The sequence below is a fragment of the Cricetulus griseus genome, unplaced genomic scaffold, assembly GCF_003668045.3.
Source record: "Cricetulus griseus strain 17A/GY unplaced genomic scaffold, alternate assembly CriGri-PICRH-1.0 unplaced_scaffold_4, whole genome shotgun sequence".
Classification (NCBI taxonomy): domain Eukaryota; kingdom Metazoa; phylum Chordata; class Mammalia; order Rodentia; family Cricetidae; genus Cricetulus; species Cricetulus griseus.
The window spans coordinates 602,061-628,025 of record NW_023277141.1 but is presented as its reverse complement, the minus strand read 5'-3'; the positions used below and the strand labels follow the sequence as shown (position 1 = coordinate 628,025).

General features: G+C 43.3%; 1 pseudogene; it reads left to right on the top strand.

Moving 5' to 3' along the window:
• Positions 1-421: 421 nt before the first annotated feature.
• On the top strand, positions 422-25,965 carry LOC113837599 (annotated as a pseudogene).

Here is a 25,965-nt window from a genome sequence, read left to right as displayed (position 1 = left end):
TTTAGATACTAGGATAGCAACCCAAGCTTGTTTCTTGTTTCCATTTGAGTGGAATGGAGAATAAGAATGGGAGATGGGGCGAGGAGTTGATGGGTGAGGAGTTCATGATCAGGCAGATTGAGGTGGGAGAAGAATAGAGTAGAGCAAGATAACAGATACCCTAGTGAAGGAAGACATTTTAGGTTTACAGAGAAATCAGACACTAGGGAAATGTGTGGAGATCTACAAAGATGACACCAACGAAAAATCTAAGCAACAGAGGAGAGGCTACATGAAATACCCTCCCCTCATAATGAGATTGGTCCCTAACTTATATGCCAACCTAGATTCTTCATCCAGCAGATGATGGAAGTAGATGCAGACACCCACACCTAAACACTGAACTAACCTGGGATCATTGAGTTGCAGAGAAGGAGGAGTGATGAGCAAAGTGGAGCATAACAGGCTGCTGAAACATACAGAAATAGCTGACTTGAATAAAGGGGAGCTCTATGTCCCCACAGTGTTCACTGGTAAGTAGCATGGGTTGATCCAGAATGCACAAATTAGCCTGACAGTGAGGAAGCCTGAGAAATCTAGATCAGTACTTAGCCCTAGCTTGGGAATGGATATGGGAGCCCATTTCACATAGAGGTAAACTCCCTCAGCCTAGACTACGGGGGAGTGATTACACCCTATTACAAAAGATATGATAGTCTCTGAAGAACCTACATGGAAGACCTCACTCTCCTTTGGGAGCAGAAATGTTATGTGAGAGTTATGGTATTAGTGTGTGTCAGGGGATCAGGGGAGGGAGAGAGATCTGGGATTGACATTTAAAACTATCTTTTTTCCAAATTAAATACAAAATGGAATAAAAAGGCTAAAAGTACAACAATTAAGGTAACAAAATATATGAGTGCATCACCATGAAGTATTAAATCTTCAAAAAAAAGAAGAAGCAACTTGGGGCTATCTCCATTTTTGGATCCACAGCATATGGGATACATCTAAGTGGTCAACATTCAACTGGAATAGTATAATGGTATAATGATGCATATACTTACATGTGTACTGGACTGAAGCCATAGTAGCTTACTGAGGGGCAGCAGAAGTAAAAATACTTAAAACCTTAAATAAATTTGTGCCTTTTGACAAAGTCCAGGAAGATATATTGTAAGGTCATGAATGGGTGTGGTTGGCTTATATCTGAAGATGTAATAGATTGTGACAGACAGATCAGAAGTGTTTCCAGGCAACTGGGACAGAAATCTTTCTGCCCATATCATGGCCACAGAAAGAAGGATCACCTGAGATGAAATTTTGCACTTGGGTATTTTAATATCCTAAAACATATGCCATTGTACAATTTTAATATCACCTTACAATGGAGTTGATTCTTCAAATAAGAGTGTGACAAAATGTCCAGCATTTCCAAGCACCTGGAACTGTTAACCAACATAGGGGAACCTAATTTCAATAAATATAGTCTTTGAATGACATGCTGCAAATCTTTATTACTAGATTTACTCTTAGATTATAAGTAATACCCTATTGTGTATTCTCTATTTAGTTCTGTACCCCACTTTTTAATTGGATTATTTGGTTTTTATTGACAAGTTTATTCAGTTTATTCAGTTCTTTGTATATTTTAGAAATCAGCCCTTGACTAGATGTGAGGATAGTTAAGATCTTTGCGCATTGTCGCATGCTGTCTTGTCTTGTTGACTATGATTTTTTGCCTTTAAGAATATTCTTAATTTTAGGAAGCCCCATTACTAATTGTGAATCTGAGTGTCTGTGCTGCTGATATGTTCAGTAAGTGGTCTGCTGTACATATTCATTAATAGCTACAAGCTCTAAACTACCTTGCTAAGACAGAGACAGAGAGAAAGAGATAGTGACAGTGAGAGACAGATAGATACAGACTGAGACAGAGAGATAGAGACAAAGAGAGACAGACAGAACAAGGCTCAGCTCAGGCAGAGACAAGTCCAGACCATGTACAACTGCACAGGCTGCACAGGCTTCTCAGACAAAGACAGAGGTAAAGAGACACTGAGAGACAGTGACAGACAATGTGATACAGAGACAAAGAGACAGAGAGATAATAGACAGACCAAGGCACATTATAGGCCAAGAGTAGCACCGAAGTATCACATGGAGACAGAGACAGAGACAGAAACCAAGACTCAGCGCCGTGGCAGGCCCAGGGCAGAGCAGGTAGAGTTGCATGCTCCCACCCAGGCTGCAGAGACAGTGACAGTGAGAGACACACACAGAGACAGAGACAGGGATATATAGACAGAGAATGAGAGAGACTGACAGGCAGGCCAAGGCACAGTGTAGGCTGAAACCAGTGAACAGCAAGTACAGCTCTTCAGGCTCCCTCCCTGTCCTTGTACATAGCATCATAGATTTTGAGAGAGAGGGAGGAAATTTGACCCAAGTCATTGATGAGAAGAGGAGCTATATTCACTAGCTACAGGCCACATGCATAGCTGCCAACAAGCCAAGCTGAGACCTGTCCAGGACAGTCCATATACAGCTGCAGGATCACAGCTAGGTTGCAGAGCCAGAGAGAGAAAGACATAGAAGGAGAGCCTGAGAGTGAGAGACGGACAGAGAGACACGCCAGAGCAGGTACAGCTTCAGGCTCTAACCCTGGCTACAGAGACAGAAACAGACACAGAGACAGTGACAGAGATGGACAGAGAGATACAGACTGAGAGACAAAGACAGAGACAGAGAGAGTCAGACAGACCAAGGCTCAGTTCAGGCAGAGAAAATTCCAAACCAGATACAGCTGCAGGTTTTCACAAAGATTATGGGGACAAAACTGAGAGACTGAGAGACACTGAGAGAGAACGAGATATAGACTGAGATAGCAAAACAGAGACAGAGGCAGACAGAATAAGGCTCAGTGTAGTAAGCAGGCCCATTGCAGAGCAGGTAGTTTTGCAGGCTCGCACTCAGGTTCAGAGACAGTGGCAGTGAAAGACAGAGACACACAGAGACAGAGACAGTGAGAGATAGAGAGTGAGAGAGAGAGAAAGACAAACAGACAGACAGACCAAGGCTCAGTGAATGCTGAGCCTACTACAGACCAGGTACAACTCTTCAGTATCCCACCCCACTCATGGAGGATGCCTCTCTACTTAATGAATTCTGTCTGGCTGCTTAAGTCATCTCATAAAACAAGTAGCTGCAGTCCAATTATCCCTCAGTGTAGTATAAGAAATAGAACTTAAACCTTGCTGGAGGAAAATAACCATGGAAAACTCAACTTGATTTTTTTTAATTGTCTTTTCATGTTCTAAGTCCATTGTTGTACTTCTTAGGGAAGATGACATTCATCCACAAAAGACTTTGGACAGTTTTTCCACGGAAGAGTCCCCAGAAGGTTCCCGTAAACATAAGATGAATTTCACATGGGCAAGGCCCAGTGTGGCTCGGTACAGACAATCCCAGAAATCGGAGTCAGCCTGAACTCAAAGCCAAGAGTTTAACACAATATGCCCTAACAGTGGATGCCACACAAGGAACTAAAAAGCAGTGGGAATTACGCACTGGAGGCTTAAACGAGAAATACAACATGACTCAGCAAATGCAGTGGTGGACCTCATCTTTATGAAACAACCTACCTGAAAGGGTATCTCAGCAGTGGGTTTGTCTGAGAAAAATATCTCCTCAGTCCCTATCTCACCACAGCATTGGTGGGAAGAGAGCTCACAGCGATATCCTCCCTGGTTTTCAAGGCTCCATTATTATTCTTTTGTTTCCAAGGAAGTGGAAGCTCGATATGGCAACAGAACACTGAGCAATGGAACAGAAAATATGGAGAGTCCATAAACAATAGAGTTAATAACAGGGCAGGAGTGTGAGAGAGGGGTAGATCGGGGAAGAGACAAAGAGGCTAAGAATAAGACAGGAAAGCAGAGTACAGAGAGGAGGGGGAAGGTAAGAGAAAGAGAGAGACAGAGTAAGAGAAAGAGAGCATGAGTAGGCCAGGGTCTGTCTTGTAAAAGGGTCTTTACACCTTCCTCCAGAATTGGGCAAGGAAAATTGCCTGGGCTGACCAGAGTACCGCCTGAGTGCATCCTTCCATGTGACTAGGGCAGGCAATCACGATGCCTAGATCATTAATTCCCACCTTTACTGATTATTAAAAGGTGGGGAGTTGGACTTGGAAGCTTAGGGAATGAGGACATATATTTCTGGACACTGCTACCTGATGATGTGAGGGGCGTTGACCATCATTGAGGATGAACATCTTTGTGGGTAACCATCTTCTGTGCTGCAACATCTGTCAGTATTTGCTGGCTATGTCCCAGTCCAGGCTGGATGACAATATCTGCATCTTCTTATACCTTGCAAGATATCAGCAGTGTAGAATGGATAGGTTAAGTTTAGAAACCAATGTTTCTTCCTACCTGGAATTGGAGGGGAGGATGGTAAGTGTAGGCAGGTTGTTCCAGAGTGTTCATGCCATGAGGATGAGAATGGGGAGACTGGCACCATGTAATAGCTGAATCCTATTTATCTGACTGAATCTTGGCAACTGTTTGAATTGGTCCTATTACGCTCCCTTAATCGTACAAGAATCATTTGGGTTTGTGAAAAATATAAACTTTAGACACATTAGCAGCCTGATTATGGTAGAAGCCACTGGGATGTAAGCCTCCATGTATTTTGAAAGTGGCAGATATCTTCAGGCCAACGGAATGCACCTCAATTTTGCCACTGTGCAGTGGGTTAGCATGTCGTACAGTACTCTGAAAGAATTGGAAATGTAACTTACAGAAAATTTATGGATTCATCAGGAGACTGTGACCACTACCAGGCTGAGAAAGAGAGAAACTAAGGACATGTTTCATCCTCTTTGGAAGGCCAACCTTAAGATCCCCATTTCTGATATCAGTTCTGAAATAAAGCTGGCGTAGCTCCCTCAGTGTCCTCGTCCATAGCATCAGATATTGTAAGAGATCAGGAAAAACATTAACCCATGTCAATGATGAGAAGAGGAGAGAGACTGGATAAACACAGATTATAAGCAGAGCTGCCCACAAGGCAGGCTGAGACCTATCGAGAAAAGACCAGGAACAAATGCAGGACCAAGTCATTCTTGAAGAGACAGAGACATAGAAGAGACACAGAGAATGACAGTGAAAGACAGGGAGGTACAATTTGAGAATACAGAAGGAGACTGAATAAGTCAGACTGACTAAGACTCAATTCATTCATAGACCTGTCCAGACAAGGTACAGGTGTAGGTTTTCACCTAGGTGCAGAGTCAAAGACAAAGTGACTGAGAGACAGTGAGATACAATGAGATATAGACAGAGACATGGACACAAGGACAGAGACACAGCCATACCAAGGCTCGGTGTATGCTGAGATCAGTGCAGACCATGTACATCTCTGCAGGCTCACAACCCACACAAGAAGGATGCTTTCTCTGCTTAATGAACTCTGTCCTGCTGCTGATATCATCTCATGCAACCAAGTTGCTGAAGTCCGATGATCCCTCAGTCTATTCTAACAAATGGAATGTAAACCCCGCTTGAGGAAGTTAATCATGGAAAACTCACCTTTAGTTGGGTAATGTGAGTCTTTTCATTTTATAATTCCATTGTTTTCCTTCTTAGGAAATATTATATTCATCCAGCAAAAATCTTTGAACAGTTTTTCCACAGGAATAATAAGCAGAAGGATCCAGTAAACATAAAAAGTATTTCCTATGGACAAGGCCACTGGTGCCTCAGTAAGGAAGAACTCAGCACTTAGAACTAGCCTGAATTGGTGACCAAGGACAGAAGAAAAATGCCTGAAAAGTCCAGTCGACATGAGGTCTTGAGAAAGAGTGCGAAGAACCTACTGAAGGCTTAAAATGGAAACACACTAGTGACTCAACTTATGTGGGGTTGGAATTCATTCTTGTGTAACATTCATAGGTGAAGTGGTGTCTCATCGGTTGGTATGTCTGAGAAAAAGATATCCTGGGTCTCCCACTATCCCCAGCATTGGTGGGAGAGGGCTCACAGAGAGAGCCTCCATGGTTTTCAAAGCTCCAATATTGTTCTTTTGTTTACATGGAAGTAGTATACTCCCTATCGATTTGGAACCCTGACCAATGGAACATGAACCATAGAGAGTCCATAAACCATACAGTTTCAGACATGGCAGGAGAGGGAGAGTGGGAGAGGAAGGAGAAGAGACGAAGAATGTAACAGCCTTAGCAGAATGCAGAGAGAAAACAGAAGGTAAGTGAGAGAGTTACAGAGACACACACAGAGAGACAGAAAGATACACAGAGACAGAGAGTGAGTTAGAGAGCATGAGTGCACAGGGTCTGTCTTTACAAATGCCTGAAGATTTACTCCTCAAGGTACCCTCCCTGGAGTTACTGGAGTACTCCCTGAGTGCATCATGCCAGGTGACCTGGGGCAAACCATTCTGATGCCTAAACCAATTCCAACCTCACTGATTATTAAATTGTGGGGTGTTAGCTATGCCAGGTTAGGCTATAAGGAACTCAAATCGTAGACTCTCCTTCATGTGGATGTGGTTGTATGTAGAGCATCTTTGGGGTTGAACATTTTTGTGTTAAGCATGTTTTGTCCTGCCATATCCTGCAGTATTTGCTGGTTCTGATGCATCTGGGCTGTGTGACACTATCTGGATCTTCTTAGAACTGGAAAGTAGTCAGCGGTGTAGAATGAATAGGTTAAGTTTAGAAACTAATGTTTCTTCTGTCCCGGAATTGGAAGGTACTATGGTAAGGGGAGGTGGGTTGTTCCAGAGTGTTCATGTGATGAGGACAATATAGGGGACTGGCACCATGTAATAGCTGAATCCTATTTAACTGTAGTGAATCTTAGGAACTGTTTGAATCGGTCCAATTAGGCTCCCTTGAAATTACAAGAATGTTTTAGGTTTGCAAAAAACATAAACTTTAGACACATAAGCACCCTAATTATGATAGCAACCAGTAGTGTGTAATCATCCATGTATTTTGAAAGTGGCAGATATCTTCAGGCCAGTGGAATGCACCTCAAATTTGCCACTGTGCAATGGGTTAGTATGTCTTTCGGTACTCTGTTGGAATTGGACTTGTGACTTATAACAGATTTATCAACTCAAGGGGAGACTCTGACCACTAGCAGGATGACAAAGAGATTAATTGGGCACATGTTTCATTCTCTATGGAAGGCCATGCTTACAATACCCATTTCTGAAATCAGCTCCTCATGAACGCTGGCATATCTCCCTCACTGTCCTCGTCCATAGCATCAGAGATTTTGAGATACAAGCAAAAAGGGTAATACAAGTCAATGATGAGAAGAGGAGAGAGACTGGATAAACACAGTTCTCATGCACACAAGGCATGCCTACAAGGCAGGCTAAGACCTGTCCAGACCAGATCAGGTGCAACTACAGGATCCAGTCCTGGTTGCAGAGACAAAGACATAGATTGAGACAGAAATATATACAGAAAGACAACAACAGTGAAAGACAGGGAGATACAATTTGAGAAGAGAGATAGAGACAGAGTGAGTCAGACTGACCAAGCCTCAGTTCAGGTATAGACTTGTCAAGACCAGGTTTTAAACTAGGCTGCAGGCTCAAAGACAGAGTGAGTGACAGACAGGGAGAGACTTTGAGATATAGACAGAGACACAGACACAGAGACAGACACAGTCAGAACAATGCTCAGTGTAGGCTGAGATCAGTGCAGACCATGTACAGCACTGCAGACTCACAACCCACACATGAAGGATGCCTTCTCTGCCTAATGAACTATGTCCTGCTGCTGATATTATCTCATGCAACCAAGTTGCTGGAGTCCAATGATCCCTCATTCTAGACTAATAAAATGAATGTAAACCCAGCTTGAGGAAGGTAACCATCAAAACTCACCTTTAGTTGGGTAATATGAATCTTTTCATTTTATAATTGCATTGTTTTCCTTCTGAAGATAGATTACATTCATCCACAAAATGTCTTTGTACATTTTTCCATAGAAACAATAAACAGAAGGATCCTGAAAACATAGGATTTATTTCCTATGGACAAGGACGAAGGAGCCTCGCTAAAGAAGAAATCAGCACTTAGAATCAGCCTGAATTGGCAGCCAAGGACAGAACAAATATGGCCAAAAAGTCGAGTCGACACGAGGTCCCGAGAAAGAGAGGGAAGAACCTGCTGAAGGCTTAAAAGGGAAACACACAAGGTACTCAGCTTATGTGGTAGTGGATCTCTCATCCTTGTGAAATATTCATAGGTGAAGTGGTGTCTCACCAGTTGGTTTGTCTGAGAAAAAGATATCCTGGGTCTCCCACTAACCCCAGTATGGGTGGGAAGAGACCTCATAGATAGAGGCTCCATAGTTTTCACAGCTCCAATATTGGTCTTTTGTTTACATGGAAGGAGAATACTCGCTATGGATTTGGAACCCTGAGCAATGGAATATGAACCACAGTATGTCCATTAACCATAGAGTTTCAAACATGGCAGGAGAGGGAGAGTGGGAGAGAAAGGAGAAGAGACAAAGAATGTAACAGCCTAAGCAGAGAGCAGAGAGAAAGCAGATGAGTGACACACACACACACACACACACACACACACACACACACAGAGAGAGAGAGAGAGAGAGAGAGAGAGAGAGAGAGAGAGAGAGAGAGTCTGATTGGCCGTGGTCTGTCTTTGCAACTACCTGAACACTTATGACCCAACGAACCCTGCCTGGATTAACAGGAGTACCGCCTGAATGCATCATGCCAGGTGACTACGGGCAGACCTGCTGATGCCTAAACCTCATTCCAAAGTTCACAAATTATTAAATGGTGGGGTGTTAGAAATGCCAGGTTAGGGTATAAGGACCTCAAATCATAGACTTTCTTCTTGCTGATGAGGGGGTTTATTGAGCATCTTTGGGGTTGAACATCTTTTTGTGTAAAGCATGTTTTGGGCTGCCATATCCTGCAGTATTTGCTGGCTTTGCCCCAATCCGAGCTGTGTGAAACTATCTGGATATTCTTAGAACTGGCAAGGAGACATAAGTGTAGAATGAATAGGTTAAGTTTAGAAACAAATGTTTCTTCTGTCCTGGTATTGGAGGCGAGGATGGTAAGGGGAGGTGTGTTGCTCCAGAATGTTCATGCCATGAGGACAAAAATAGGGGACTGGAACCATGAAACAGCTGAATCCTATTTATCTGTAGTGAAATTTGGGAACTGGTCCCAATTTCCAACTGGGAAAATGGTCCAATTAGGGTCCCTTGATTTTATAAGAATCCTTTAGGTTTGTGAAAATCATAAACTTCAGACACATTAGCATCCAAATTATGGTAGCAGCCAGTAGGCTGTGAGCATCCATGTATTTTGAAAGTGGCAGATATCTTCAGGCCAATGGAATGCACATCAAATTTGCCTCTGTGCAGTTGGTTTGCATGAAGTTCAATACTCTGTTGCAATAGAAAATTTATCGACTCAAGGGGAGACACTGACCACTATCAGGATGTCAAAGAGAGAAATGGGGGACATGTTTTATTATCTATGGAAGGCCAACCTTACAGTCCCCAATTCTGAAATCAGCTCCCCTTGAATCCTGGCAGAGTGCCTTGACTCTACTTGCTCATACCAACAGAGATTATGAGAGAGAAGGAAAAATGGTGACTCAAGCCAATGATGAGAAGGGGAGAGAGACTCGATTAATAGTTCACATGCAGAGCTGTCCACAAGTCAGGCTGAGAACTGTCCATACCAGATCAGGTAAAGATGCAGGATTGAGTCCTGGTTGCAGAGACAGAGAAAGAGACAGAGAAAGAGATAGAGACAGAGAGACAGCAACAGTGAAAGACAAGGAGGTACAAATGGGAAGAGAGACAGAGACGGAGTGAGTCAAACTAACCAAGCCTCAGTTCAGTCATGGACCTGTCCAGACCAGGTACAGGTTCAGGTTTTCACCTAGACTCCATAGTTAAATACAGAAAGACTGAGAGACAGTGAAAGACAATGAGATGTAGATAGGGACACAGACACAGTTGGACAAAGGCTCTGTGTAGGCTTATATCAGAGCAGACCATGTACAGCTCTGCATGCTCACAACCCGATCTGGAAGGATGACTTCTCTGCCTAATGATCTCTCTCCTGCTGCTGATATAATCTCATATAACCAAGTTGTTTAAGTCCAATTATCCCTCAGTCTAGTCTAATAAATGGAATGTAAACCCTGATTGGGGAAGTTAACCATGGAAAATTCACATTTAGTTGTGTAAGGTGAGACTTTTCATTTTATAATTCCATTGTTTACCTTCTTAGGAAATATTATATTCAGCCACAAAAAGCCTTTGAACAGTTTTTCCACAGAAAGAATAACCAGAATGATCCCATAAACATAAGATGTATTTCCCACGTATAAGGCCAATGGTGCCTTGGGAATGAATTACTCAGCAGGATGACAAAGAGAGAAATCTGGGACAGGAATCATTCTCTAGGGAAGGCCAACATTACAATCCCACTTTCTGAAATCAGCTCCTCATGAATGCTGGCATAGCTCCCTGCCTATCCTTGTCCATAGCATCAAAGTTTTTGAGAGACAAGGTAAATAGTGACTCAAGTAAATGATTAGAAGAGGAGAGAGACTCGATAAACACAGTCACATGCACAGCTACCCACAAGGCAGACTCACACCTGTCCAGAACAGACTATGTGCTGTTGCATGATCCAGTCCAGGTGCAGAGATAAAGATAGAGATAGAGAGACAGCAACCATGAAATACATGGAGGTACAATTTGAGAAGGAAGACAGAGAAAGATTGAGTCAGTCTGACCAAGCATCAGTTCAAGAATAGACCTGTCCAGACCAGGTACATGTGCAGGTTTTCATCTAGGCTGCAGAGTCAAAGACTTAGAGACTGAGAGACAGTAAGAGACATTGTGATATAGACAGAGACCAAGACAAAGAGACTGAGACAGACACAGTCAGAACAAGGCTCGGTGTAGGCTGAGATCAGTGCAGACCATGTACAGCTCTGCAGGCTCACAACCCACTCATTAAGGATGCGTTCTCTGCCTAATGAACTGTGTCCTGCTGCTGATATCGTCTCATGAAACCAAGTAGCTGAAGTCCAATGATCCATAGTCTAGACTACTAAGAGGAATGTAAACCCTACTTGAGGAAGTTAACCATGGAAAACTCACATTTAGTTGGTAATGTGAGTCTTTTCATGTAATAATTCCATTGTTTTCATTCTTAGGAAAGATTACATTCATCCACAAAATGTCTTTGAATAGTTTTTCCACAGAAGCAATAACCATAAGCATCCTGTAAACGTAAGATATATTTCCCATGGACAAGACTGATGGCGCCTCTGGTAGAAAGAACTCAGCACTTAGAATCAGCCTCAATTGGCAGCCAAGGATAGAACAAAACATGCCTCAAAATCCAGGTGACACAAGGTCCTGAGAAAGAGTGGGAAGAAAATGCTGAAGGCTTAAAACCGAAACACATTAGTGTCTCAGCTTAATAGGATGTGGATCTCATCCTTGTGAAACATTCATAGGTGAAGTGGTGTCTCACCGGTTGGAATGTCTGTGAAAAAGATATGCTGGGTATCCCACAGAATGGGTGGGAAGATAGCTCACAGAGAGAGCCTCCGTGGTTTTCACATCTCCAATGTTGGTATTTTGTTTACATGGAATCAGAATACTCGCTATGGGGATGGAACCCGGACCAATGGAACATGAACCATACAAAGTCCTTTAACCATAGAGTTTCTGACATGGCGGGAGAGGGACAGTGGTAGACACAGGAGAAGAGACATATATAATATAAGAGCCTGAGCATAGAGCAGAGATAAAACAGAAGGAGAGAGTCAGAGAGAGAGAGAGAGAGAGAGAGAGAGAGAGAGAGAGAGAGAGACCATCATTACCCGGGGTCTGTCTTTACAAGGCCTGTAGACATACGACCCAGGGACCCTGCCTCAAATGACAATATTTCTGCCTGAATGCATCATGCCAAGAGACTAGGGGCAGAGCAACATGATGCATGCCTAAACCTCATTCCAACCTTCACTGATTATTAAATGGTGGGGTGTTAGACATGCCAGTTTAGGGTATAAAGACCTCAAATCCTAGACCCTTCTTCCTGCTGATGTGTGTGTGGGGGGTGTTTAGCATCTTTGGAAATGAACATCTTTGCATGTAAAACATGTTTAGTGCTGCGATATCCTGCAGTATTTGCTAGCTCTGCCCCAAATCGGGATGTGTGACAATATCTGGATCAACTTAGAACTGGAAAGTAATCAGCAGTGTAGAAAGAATAGGTTAAGTTTAGAAACCACTATTTCTTCTGTCCTGGAATTGGAGGGACAGATGGTAAGTGGAGGTGGGTTGTTCCAGAGTGTTCATGTCATGAGCACCCGAATAGGGAGACTGGACCATGCAATAGATGAATCCTATTTATCTGTATTGAATCTTGTGAACATTTTGAATCCTTTATGTCTGTGAAAAACATAAAATTTAGACACATGAGAATCCTATTTGAGGTAGCAGCCACTTGTCTGTAAGCATCCATGTATTTTGAGAGTGGCAGATATCTTCAGGCCAATAGAATGCACCTCAAATTGGCCAGTGTGCAATGGGATTGCATGTAGTTCAGTACACTGTTGGAATCAGACTTGTAACTTACAGCAAATTTATCGACTCAAGAGGAGACTCTGACCACTACTAGAATTACAAAGAGTAATCGGGGACATGTTTCATTCTCTATGGAAGGTGAACCTTACTAATCCCATTTCTGAAATCAGCTCATTGTGACTACTGGCATAGCTCCCTTGCTGTCCTCATCCATAGCATCACAGATTATGAGAGACAAGGAAAAATGGTGACTCAAGTCAATGATGAGAACAGGAGAGTGACTCAATAAACACAGTTCACATGTACAGCTGCCCACAAGGCAGTCTGAGACATGACCAATCGAGACCAGGTGCAGCTTCAGGATCCAGTCCTGGTTTCAGAGACAGAGACATACACAGAGACAGAGACAGAGACAGAAAGATAGCAACAGGGAAAAAAGGGAGGTACAATTTGAGAAGAGAGACAGAGACAGAGTTAGTCAGAATGACCATGAATCAGTTCAGGCGTAGACTTGTACAGACCTGGTACAGTAGCAAGTTTTAACCTCGGCTGCAGAGTCAAAAACAGAGAGACTGAGAGACAGAGAGAGACACTGAAATATAGACAGAGACACAGACACAGAGACAGAGACAGACACAATCAGACCAAGGCTCGGTGTAGGCTGAAATTAGTGCAGACCATGTACTGCTCTGCAAGCTCACAACAAACTCACGAAGGATGCCATCTCTGCCTAAGGAACTCTGTCCTACTGCTAATATCTTCTCATGCAACCAATTATTTGAAGTCCAATCGTCTGTAGTCTAGTCTAATAAATGGATGGAATATAAACCCTGCTTGAGGAAGTTAACCATGGAAAACTCACCTTTACTTGGGTAATGTGAGTCTTTTCATTTTATAATTCCATTGTTTTCCATCTTAGGAAAGATTATATTCAGCCACCAAAAGGGTTTGAACTGTTTTTTTCCACAGAAACAATAACCAGAATGATCCTGTAAACATAAGATGTATTTCCCTTGGACAAGACCGATTATGCCTTGGTAGGGAAGAACTCAGCACTTAGCATCAGCCTGAATTGGCGGCCAAGGATAGAACAAAAAGTGACCAATATGTCCAGGCAACACAAGGCCCCGAGAAAATGTGTGAAGAAACTGCTCAAGGCTTAAAATAGAAACAAAATATTGTCTCAGTTTATGCGGTGGTGAATCTCTTCCTTGTTAAACTTTCATAGGTGATGTGGTTTCTCCCCAATTGGTATGTCTGAGAAAAAGATATCTGGATCTCCCAATATCCCCAGCATGAGTGGAAGAAAGCTCACAGAGAGATCCTCAGTGGTTTCACACCTCCAATGTTGTTCTTTTGTTTACATGGAATGGGAATACTTGATATGTAGATGGAACCCTGAACAATGGAACATGAACCATAGAGAGTCCTTTAACCATAGATTTTCAGATACTGCGGCAGAGGGAGAGAGTGAGAGAAAGGAGAATAGACAAAGAATGTAAGAGGCTGAACAGAGAGAAAATAGAAAACAGGAGGAGAGAGAGAGAGAGAGAGAGAGAGAGAGAGAGAGAGAGAGAGAGAGAATGATTGGCCAGGGTCTGACTTTAAAACTGCCTGCAGAGTTATGACCCAAGGGACCGTGCCTGGAGTGGCCAGAGTGCCATCTGAATGAATCATGCCAGGTGACCAGGGGCAGACCAGCCTGATGCCTAAACCTCATTCCAACCTTCACTGATTATTAAATTGTGCGGTGTTAGAAATACCAGGTTAGGTTATAAGGACCTCAAATCCTAGACTCTTCTTCTTGCTGATGTGTGTGGGGGAGTGTGTTTTCCATCTTTGGGGCTGAACATCTTTTTATGTAAACCAAGTTTATTGCTGCAATATCATGCAGTATTTGCTGGCTCTGTCCCAATCCAGGCTGTGTGACACTATCTGGATCTTGTAGAACTGGCAAGTAGTCAGCAGTGTAGAATAAATAGGTTAAGTTTAGAAACCAATGTTTGTTCTGTGCTGGAATTGGAGGGGAGGATGGTAAGTAGAGGTGAGTTGTTCCAGAGAGTTCATGCCATGAGGACCCGAATAGGGAGACTGGACCAGGCAATAGATGAATCCTATGTATTGAATCTTGGGAACTGTTTGAATCAGTCCGTCTAGACTCCCTTGAACTTATACGAATCTTTTAGGTTTGTGAATAACAAAAACTTTAGACACATTAGCATCCTAATTACGGTAGAAGGCACTTGGCGGTGAGCATTCATGTATTTTGAAAGTGGAAGATATCTTCAAGCCAATGGAATGCAACCCTAGTTTACCACTGTGCAATGGGTTAGCATGTCATTCGATACACTGTTGGATTCAGACTTATAACTCACAGCAAATTTATCGACTCAAGGGGAGACTGTGACCACTACCAGGATGACATAGAGAGAACTTGGGGACATGTTTCATATTCTATGTAAGGCCAACCTTACAATCCCCATTTCTGAAATCAGCTACTCATGATCACTGGAATACCTCCCTTTCTCTCCTCGTCCATAGCCTCACAGATTATGAGAGACAAGGAAAAATGGTGACTCAAGTCAATGATGAGAACAGGAGACAGAATCGAAAAAACACAGTTCACATGTACAGCTGCCCACAAGGCAGGCTAAGACCTGACTAATTGAGACTAGGTACAGCTGCAGGATCCATTCCTGGTTTCAGAGACAGAGACATACACAGAGACAGAGACAGAGACAGGGACAAAAAGATAGCAACAGGGAAAGACAGGGAGGTACAATTTAAGAAGAGAGACAGAGACAGTGTTAGTCAGAGTGACTATGAATCAGTTCAGGCGTAGACCTGTCTAGACCTGGAACAGTTGCAGGTTTTAACCTAGGCTGCAGAGTCAAAAACAGAGAGACTGAGAGACAGGGTGAGACATTGAAATATAGACAGAGACATAGGGACAGAGACAGACACAGTCGGACCAAGGCTCGTTGTAGGCTGAGATCAGTGCAGACCATGTAAAGCTGTGCAAGCTCACAACAAACTCACAAAGGATGCATTATCTGCCTAAGGTACTCTGTCCTATTGCTGATACCTTCTCATGCAACCAATTTGTTGAAGCCCAATGATATCTCACTCCATGCTAATGAATGGAATGTAAACCCTGCTTGAGGAATTTAACCATATAATTCTGAACTAGTTGGGTAATGTGAGTTTTTTTCATTTTATAATTCCATTGTTTTCCTTCTTAGGAAACATTACATTAATCCACAAAATGTCTTCAAACAGTTTTTCCAAAGAAACAATAACCATAAGGATCCCATAAACATAAGATATATTTCCCATGGACAAGGCCGATGGTGCCTCATAAGGAAGAGCTCAGTACTTAGAACCAGCCTGAATTGGGGGCCAAGGACAGAAATAAAAATGCCCAAAACTCCAGGTGACAGAAGGTCCCAAGGAAGACAGGGAAGAAACTGCTCGATGCTTAAAATGGAAACCCACCGGAGAGTCAGGTTATGCGGTGTTGGATCTCATCCTTATGAAACATTCATAGTTGAAGTGGTGTCTTATTGGTTGGTATGTCTGAGAATAAGATATCCAGGGTCTCCCACTCACCCCATCATGGGTGGGAAGAGAGCTCACAGAGAGAGCCTCCATGGTTTTGACAGCTCCAATGTTGGTCTTTTGTTTACATGGAAGTGTATTCTCACTATGGAAATGGAACCCTGACCTAAGGAACATGAACAATAGAGAATCCATTATCCATAGAGTTTCAGACACGGCAAGAGCAAAAGGAGGAGAGCAAAGAATGCCTGAGCAGAGAGTAGAGAGAAAAAGGAATGTAAGTGAGACACACACACATACAGAGAGAGACAGAGACAGAGACAGAGAGAGACAGAGAGACAGAGAGACAGAGAGAGAGAGAGAGAGAGAGAGAGAGAGAGAGAGAGAGAGAGCATGTTTGTCCCTGGTCTGCCTTTGCAACTGCCTGCAGAATTACGACCCTTCGGACCTTGCCTGGAGTGACCAGTGTAGCAACTGAATGCATCATGCCATGTGACCAGGGGAAGACCAGCCTGATTCCAACTTCTCTGATTATTAAATGGTGGGGTGTTAGACATGTCACATTAGGGAATAAGTACCTCAAGTTCTCGACCCTGCTTCCTGCTGAGGTGAGGGGGCATTGAACATCTTTGTGGTTTTGCATCTTTGTGTGCAATACATGTTTGGTGCTGCCATATTCTGAAGTATTTGCTGGGTCTGGAACATTCCAGTTTGTGTGACACTCTCTGGATCTCCTTAGCACTGGCCAATAGTCAGCAGTGCAGAATGAATAGGTTAAGTTTAGAAACCAATGTTTCTTTCTTCCTGCAATTGGATCGGAGGAAGGTAAGCAGAGTTGGGTTGTTCCAGTGTGCTCCTGCCATGAGAACGAGAATAGGGGACTGGCACTATGCAATAGTTGAATCCTTTTTATCTGTAGTAAATCTTGGGAACTCTTTGAATGTCTCTGATTAGACTTTTTTGAACTTACAATAATCCTTTGGGTGTGAATAACATAAACTTTAGACACATTAACAGCCTAATTATGGTAGAAGCCACTTGGCTGTAAGCATCCATGTATTTGAAAATGGTAGATATCTTCAGGCCAATGGAATGCACCTCAATATTGCCAGTGTGAATTCGATTAACATGTTGTTTGGTACTCTGTCAGAATCAGACATGTAACTAAGAGGAAATTTATCAACTCATGGGGTGACTGTGACCACTAGAATCCTATGAATGTGAGAAATTGTGACTTGTTTCATCCTCTATGGAAGGCCAACCTTATGATCCCTATTTATGAGATAAGCACTTTGTGAACACTGGTCTGGCTCTCTCGCTGTCCTAGTCCATACCCTCAGAGATTTTGAGAGAGAAGGAAAAATGGTGACCCATGACAATGATAAGAGAAGAGAGACTCTCTAACACAGTTCACAAACAATGCTGCCCACAAGGCAGGCAGAGACCTGTCTAGACAAGATGGGTTACAGCTGCAGGATCATGTCCTGGCTTCAGAAAAAGAGATAGAGACAGGGAGACAGCAATAGTGAAAGACAGGTAGGTAGAGATTGAGAAGAGAGACAGAGAGAGTGTGAGTAAGACTGACTGAGCCTCAGTTCAGGCACAGACATGTCCAAACCAGACAATTTACAACTTCTGGATGCTGCCCAGGTTGCAGAGATTGAGAATTTGAGAGATAGAGAGAAACGCAGATTGAGACAGACAGACAGACACACAGACCAGACCAGGTACAGCTGAAGGCTCCAACCCAGGATGCAGATATAGAGAAAGAGAGAGAGCAAAAGTAAGAAACAGAATGATACTGCCTGAGAAACAAAGACAAAGACAGAGAGAGACAGACAGACCAAGCTTCATTTCAGGCATAGACCAGTCCAGACCAGGTACAGCTACAGGATTTTATCTAGCCTGCAGAGACAAAGACAGAGGGACTGAGAGATAGTGAGAGACAATGAGATATAGACAGAGACACAGACAGAAATACCAAGGCTCCATGTAGTCTGAGACAAGTACAGACCATGTTCAGCTCTGCAGGCTGCCACCCCACTCATGTAAAATGCTGTCTCTGCTTAATGAACTCTGTCCTACTTTGAGGTCACCTCATGCAGCCCAGCAGCTCCAGTCCAATGATACCTGACTCTAGTCTAAGAAATGGAATGTAAACCTTGCTGGAGGAAACTAACCATGGAAAACTCAACTTTTGTTGGGAAATGTGACTATTTTCATTTTCTAACTCCATTTTTGTCCTTCTTAGGGAATAAGACATTCTTCCACAAATGTCTGTGAACAATTTTTCCATGGGAATAGTAGCCAGAAGGCACCAGTAAACATAAGAGGTATTTTCCATGAGGGAGTTCGAAGGTGGCTCCTTATGGATCATCTCAGAACTAAGATTCAGCCTGAACATGTGGCCAAAGGCAGAACAAAATTGTCCATATAGTCCAATGAACACAAGGGTCTGAAAAGTGGTAGAGAGAAACCGAGGAATGCTTAAAACTAAAACACACTGGTGACTAAGCAAATGCAGTGGTCGACGTCATTCTTGGCTACACACTGGCCTGAATGGGTATTGCTCCATGTGGCTAGTCTGAGGAAAATATCTCTTTGGTTACCTACCCTTTGGGGAGGAAGTCATAGAGAGATCCTCCCTGTTTTTCCACCTCCACATTTTGTTAATGTGGAATGGGAAAGTAACCTATGGAGGAGGAAATGTGAGAGGTGGAACATGAATCATAGACAGTCCATGAACCCTATAGTTTCTGACAGGGCTGATGAGGGAGAGTGAGGGAGATACAAGAAGAGATGATGAAGGTAAAAGGAAGAGTAGATAGCAGAAGGGAAGGCGAAGGTGTGTGAGAGAGAGAACGGAAGAGAGAGAGAGAGAGAGAGAGAGAGAGAGAGAGAGAGAGAGAGAGAGAGAGAGAAAGTTTAGACAGTATGATTGCACAGGGACTGTGTTTAAAAGTGCCTGCAGACTTATGACCCTAAGGACCTTGCCTAGAGTAACAAGAGTACCACATGAATGCACCATGCCAAGTGAGCAGGAGCAGACCAGGTTGATTCCTTAACCTCATTGCAACCTTCACAGATTATTACATGGTGGGGTGTTAGACATGCCAGGTTATGGTATAAAGACCTCATATTCTAGACCCGTCTTTCTGCTGATGTGTGGTTGTGTGTTGAGCATCTTAGGAGTTGATAATCTTTGTGTGTAAGCCATATTTTGTGCTGCCATGTCCTGCAGTATTTGCTGGCTCTGCCCCAATCCAGGCTTTGTGATACTATCTGGTTCTTCTTATAACTGGCAAGTAGTCGGCAGTGTACAATGAATAGGTTAAGTTTAGAAACCTATGGTTCCTCCATCCTGGAATTGCAGGGGAGGGTTGTAAGGGGATGTGGGTTGTTCCAGAGACTTCATGCAATGAAGATTAAAATAGGGGAGTGGCAACATGCAATAGATGTATCCTATTTATCTGTAGTGAATTTGGGAACTGTTTGAATCGGTTTGATTTGGCTCCCTTGCACTTCCAAGAATTCTTTTAGGTTTGTGAAAACATAAACTTTAGACACATTAGCAGCCTAATAATGGTAGAAGCCACTTGGCTGTGAGCATCCATGTATTTGGAAAGTGGCAGATATCTTCAGGCCAATGGAAAGCACCTCAAATTTACAAATGTTCTATGTGTTTGCCTGTCATGAGGTACTCTGTTGGAGTTGGAAATGGAACTCACAGCAAATTTATAAACTCAAGGGGAGACTGTGACCACTAGCAGGATAACAGAAAGAGAAATCTGGGAAATGTTTCCTACTCAATGGAAGGCCATCTTTACAATCCCCATTTCTGAAATCAGCTCCTCCTGAAAATTGGCATAGATCCATTACTGTCCTTGTCCAAAGCATCAGAGGTATTGAAAGAGAAGGAAAATGGTGACTCAAGTCAATGATGAGAAGAGGAGATAGAGTCGATAAACAAAGTACACATGCACAGCTTTGCACAAGGCAGGCTGAGAACTGTCCAAACCAGACCAGGAGCAGCTGCACATTCCCTGCCTCATTGCAGAGACAGAGACAGAGAAAGAGACAGAGAAAGAGACAGAGACAAGGACAGAGACAGAGACAGAGACAGGGAAACAGCCATAGTGACAGACAGGGAGGTACAATTTGAGAAGAGAGACAGAGACAGAGTGAGTCAGACTGACCAAGGATCAGTTCAGGCATAGAGCTGTCCAGACCAGGTATAGGTGCAGGTTTTCACCTAGGCTGCAGAGTCAAAGACATAGAGACTGAGAGACAGTGAGAGATGCCGTCTCTGCCTAATGTACTATGTCATTCTGCTGATATCATGTCATGCAACCAAATTGTTGAAGTCCAATGATCCCACAATCTAGTCTAATAAATGGAATGTAAACCATGCTTAAGGAAGTTAACCATGGAAAACTCATCTTTAGTTGGGTAATGTAAGTCTTTTCATTTTAGAATTCCATTGTTCTTCTTATTCGGAAAGATGATATTTATCCACCAAATGTGTTTGAACAGTTTTTCCACAGAAACAATAACCAGAACAATCCCATATGCATAAGATATATTTCCAATGGACAAGGTCAATGGTGCCTTTGTGAGGAAGGGAGAACTCAACACTTAGAATCACCCTGAACTGCAGTCAAGTACAAAACAAAAAATGCGGAAAAAGACCAGGCAAAAAGAGGATCCTATAAAGAGAGGGAAGAACTGCTGAATGCTTAAAATGGAAACACACTAGTGTCCCAGATTATTCGGTGTTGGATCTCATCCTTGTGAATCACTCATAGGTGAAGTGGTGTCGCAGCAGTTGGTATGTCTGAGGAAAAGATATCCTGGGTCTCCCACTCACCCCAAAATGGGTGGAAAGAGAGTTCACAGAGAAAGCCACCATGGTTTTCACAGCTCTAATGTTCGTCTTATGTTTACATGGAATGGAAATATTCACTATGGAGATGGAACCCTGACCAATGGAACATGAAGCATAGAGAGTCCATTAATCATAGTGTTTCAGACATGGGGGAGAGGGAGAGTGGAAGAGACAGGAGAAGAGACAAAGTATCTAAGAGCCTGAGCAGGAAGTAGAGAGCAGAGAGAAAGAGAGAGAGAGAAAGAGAGAGAGAGAGAGAGAGAGAGAGAGAGAGAGAGAGAGAGAGTTAGAGAGCATGATTGTTGATTGCCCGGGGTCTTTCTTTACAACTGCCTGCAGACTTACGACACAAAGGAGCTTGCCGGGAGTGACAAGAGAATCGCCTGAATGCATCATGCCAAGGAAGCAGGGGCAGACAACCCTGATGCCTAAACTTCATTCCAACCTTCACTGATTATTAAATGGTGGGGTGTTAGACATGCCAGGTTATGGTATAAAAACCTCAAATCCTAGACCTTTCTTTCTGCTCATGTGTTTGTGGTGGGGGTGTTGAGAATCTTTGGAGTTGAACATGTTTTGTGCTGCCATATCCTGCAGTATTTCCTGACTCTGCCCCAATGTGGCCTGTGTGACACTATCTGGTCTTATTAGAACTGGCAAGTAGTCAGCTGTGTGGAATGAACAAGTTAAGTTTATAAAACAATGTTTCTTCTGTGCTGGAATTGGAGGTAGTATGGGAAAGGGACATGGGGTGTTACAGCGTGTTCATGCAATGAGGACAAAAATACGGGACTGGCACCATCCAAAAGCTGAATTCTATTTATCTGTAGTGAATCTTGGGAACTATTTAAATCGGTCCTATTAGGCTCCCTTGAGCTTACAAGTATCCTTTAGTTTTGTGAAAAACATAAACTTTAGACACATTAGCAGGCTAATTATGATAGCAGCCACAAGGCTGGGAGCATCCATGTATTTTGAAAATGGTGGGCATTTTAAGGCCAATGGAATACACTGCAAATTTGCCACTGTGCAATGGGTTTGATGGTCATTCTGTACTCTATTGGAATCCGACTTGTAACTTAACAGCAAATTTATCGACTCAAGGGGAGACTCTGACCACTAGAATGATGACAAAAAGAAGAATCGGGGACAGGTTCAGTTCTCTATAGAAGGTCAACCTTACAATCCCCATTTCTGAAATCAGCTCCTCATGAAAGCTGGCATAGTGCCTTCACTGTACTTGTCCATAGCATCAGAGGTTTTGAGAGAGAAGGAAAATGGTGACTCAAGTCAATGATGAGAAGAGGAGAGAGACATGATAAACAAAGTTCACATGCACAGCTGCCCATAAAGCAGGCTCAGACTTGTCCAGACCAGACCAGGAGCAGATGCAGGATGCAATCCTGGTTGCAGAGACAGAGACAGAGAGACAGCAACAATGAAAGACAGGGAGGTACAATTTGAGAAGAGAGACAGAGACAGATTGAGTTAGTCTGACCAATCCTCAGTTCAGGCATAGAACTGTCCATACCAGGTACATGTGCAAGTGTTCACCTAGGCTGAAGAGTGAAAGACAGAGAGACTGAGAGACAGTGAGATACATTGGGATATAGACAGAGACACAGACAAATACACAGAGACATACACAGTCGGGTCAAGGTTCAGTGTAGGCTAAGATCAGTGCAGAACATGTACATCTCTGCAGGCTCACAACCAACTCATGAATGATGCCGTCTCTGCATAATGATCTATGTACTGCTGCTGATATCATCTCATACAAACAAGTGGGTGAAGTCCAATTATCCTTCAATCTAAACTAATAAATGTAATGTAAACTCTGCTTGAATAATTTCACCATAGAAAACTCATGTTTTGTTGGATAATGTGATTCTTTTCATTTTATGATTTCATTGTTCTCCTTCTTAGGAAGATTACATTCATCCACCAAATCTCATTGAATAGTTATTCCACAAAAACAATAACAAGAATTATCTCACATAAATAAGATGTATTTCCCATGGACAAGTCCGATGGTGCCTCAGTAAGGAAGAACTCATCATTTAGAATCAGTCTGAATTGGCTGCCAAGGATAAAAAAATATGCCCAAAAAGTCCAGGCAAGACGAGTTCCCAAGGAAGAGTGGGAAGAAACTGCTGAAGGCTTAAAATGGAAACACACTAGTGTCTTATGCGGTATTGGATCTCATCCTTGTGAAACATTCATAGGTGAAGTGGTGTCTCACTGCTTGATATATCTGAGAAAAAGTTATCCTGGATATCCCACTCACCCCAGCATGGTTGGGAAGAGAGCTCACCTAGAGAGCCTCTGTGGTTTTCACAGTTCCAATGTTGGTCTTTTGTTTACATGGAATCAGAATACAGAATCAGAATCAGAAATCCCTCCGTGGGCCACCTCAAACTCTTGTGATTCCCACAAATACCAAGGTATATAGTGTGCCCCCAGAACTGTTGTTATGTTCCAAGATCAGCAACTTCATGAGATTGTACCAGACACTGCACACAATGTCATCTTAAGTAATCTCTTGGTTGGTTCCTGCCCTCCCTCAATCTTAGGTTTACAGAATTTGAGAGTGCAGAAGAGAAGGAGATTTCAAGGCTGGAGATCGAGAATTCAAGGCTGGAGATGATGAGAAGTATCCAGTGCCAAGTTCTTACAATCACAAGGCAAGATCCCCCAAAGCCCCCAGCTCCTGAGGTGTTTGAGGAACCAGGTATGGATCACATACCTTTAGGTCTCTATGCAGAGGTGAAATCAGTCAAAATGTGTTTTTGCCCTGAATATAGGCTTCTTCCTTCAGGTTAGGGCATTTTCTATGTAGCCAGGGGGACCTTGCAACACTTAGTCTTGATCTGGGTAATCATTGAGCTGGCCACCATCATTGATTATCTCTGTTCTTCCTCTCTAAGGACACAAACACCTTATGATCCTGACGTGGCCCCTGAGTTTGGAGCGTACCTGAAATATTGGTGGCTCCAAATACTCTCCCACATGACTGTCCTAGACATATCAACAAAAGATCTTCAGGTTTGGCTTACCCTAGGCCACTGTGGTTCCTCTGAACTATGGTCTACATTGCATGATTAGGGTGGAACTAAACCATATCTATGTATCATCATGTTTTCCTATCCCCTAGTGTGCAACTCCATGAAGTTTGGTTCCATGACTGACTCTGCCCACCTCCCAGTACTCAGACACAGGCAATTACAAAAGACTGAGGCACCCATGGAAATTCCACCTGAAGCTGAAGCTGTGCAGGAGTACATGGATATTATGGACTGGCTAGAGAGGCTTCCACAGTCATACACAGGAGACCCCACTGAAAATGAAGAAGAGGAGAAGAGTGAGCCGGGGAGCAGGAAGAAGATGACATCTACTCAGATGCAGGAGTCCTGAGTTATATTGATGAGCTGTGCTTCCAGAAACAATTCATTGACCAAGTGAGCTGCACCTGGAGCCATGGTGTAGGCCAGATTCTGAGTTTGGCATCCCAGTCCTTGTATATGAGCCTGATTCCCTACATTCAGAGCTCTCTCTATGTCTTTGTCTCTCTCTCTCTCTCTCTCTCTCTCTCTCCATATATATATGATATATATATATATTATATATATATATATATATATATATCGTGTGTGTGTGTGTGTGTGTGTGTGTGTGTGTGTGTGTGTGTGCCGCGCCTTGGTTGTCATCATGAATTGGCAGCAACATAGAACTTCCTTTACCCCCCAGTACTCAAACTCAATTCTTCTCTTTCAGTTTATAGGTGGAGGACATAATACACCTCCAATTTGTGGCAGAAATGGAATACTGTCTCTAATGAAGGAGTTGGAGTATCAGGAAGAATTCAGTGTTGAACAGGTAGCTAGGGAAGGGTGAACACCAGGGACAACAAAAAAAAAGAAGTGATGGGTAGGCAAGAGGCAAGCAGACACCAGGCAGCCAAGATACAGGGAGACATTAGGCAAACTGGGTGGGGCAAGGAGGACCCCAATTAGAGTGGGGTGCTGAAGGACACCATGTGGACAGGGAAAGTAGAGGATCCTGCTCATAAGAACCGTGTGACCTATAGCAAATCAAAGCATCCTGCCTGGGGCTTCACCCAGAATGTGATGCAGGTATGGACATGAAGAGGGAGTGAAGTGCAAAGCAGCAAGGAACCAGGCAAGTCAGCCAGCAGACCCTCGGTCTCTGACATTAAGAGACAGTTGACTATCCCCTTAGCTACCTCTACCCAAATATTTTGCCCCCTGAGCCTTCCAGCCTGGGATGAATCTTATATGCCACTTTCCTCCTGCAGCTGGTGGAAGAGCACTGCCTGGCTTTGAAGAAGAAAGGCTGTAAGATGGCACTTCTGAACCCTGGTGCCCCTCAGATACTTTCAAATGCTTCTGTACCAACTGTCTGCCAAGGAGCAAAGAGAGAAGCCCATGGTTCCCAAAGCGGGACCAGTGCACAGAAACGTTCCTCACCGGTGCCTTCTTTAGATCATCAGTTTCCTGGAGCTACCAATGCAGAAATATGGCCGCCTAGGCCTACTGTCTTCCCACATAGTCAGTGTTTACCCTCACTGGGAGACCTTGGGTCCACTGTTATTCCCTATGGCAGAGGAGCCCATCCCCAAATCCCAGGGTCCAGATGTGCAATGAGCATGAGATGAGTTTCTGCTATGGAGGAGTTCCAGGAGGCATTGGGCAGAAGCATTGAGGACAAAGAGGAGCTGCCCACCTTGTCCTTACTCCTGTGGTCCCACTACATTCTGGTGCCATAGAAACTGTCTGGCTGTTTGTGCCCCTATACAAGTCACTCTGACCGTGCCAGTATCCCCAAACCCTTATCTCCAAAGATGAGGGACCTCGGTCCTGATCCATCTTCAAATGACAAGTAA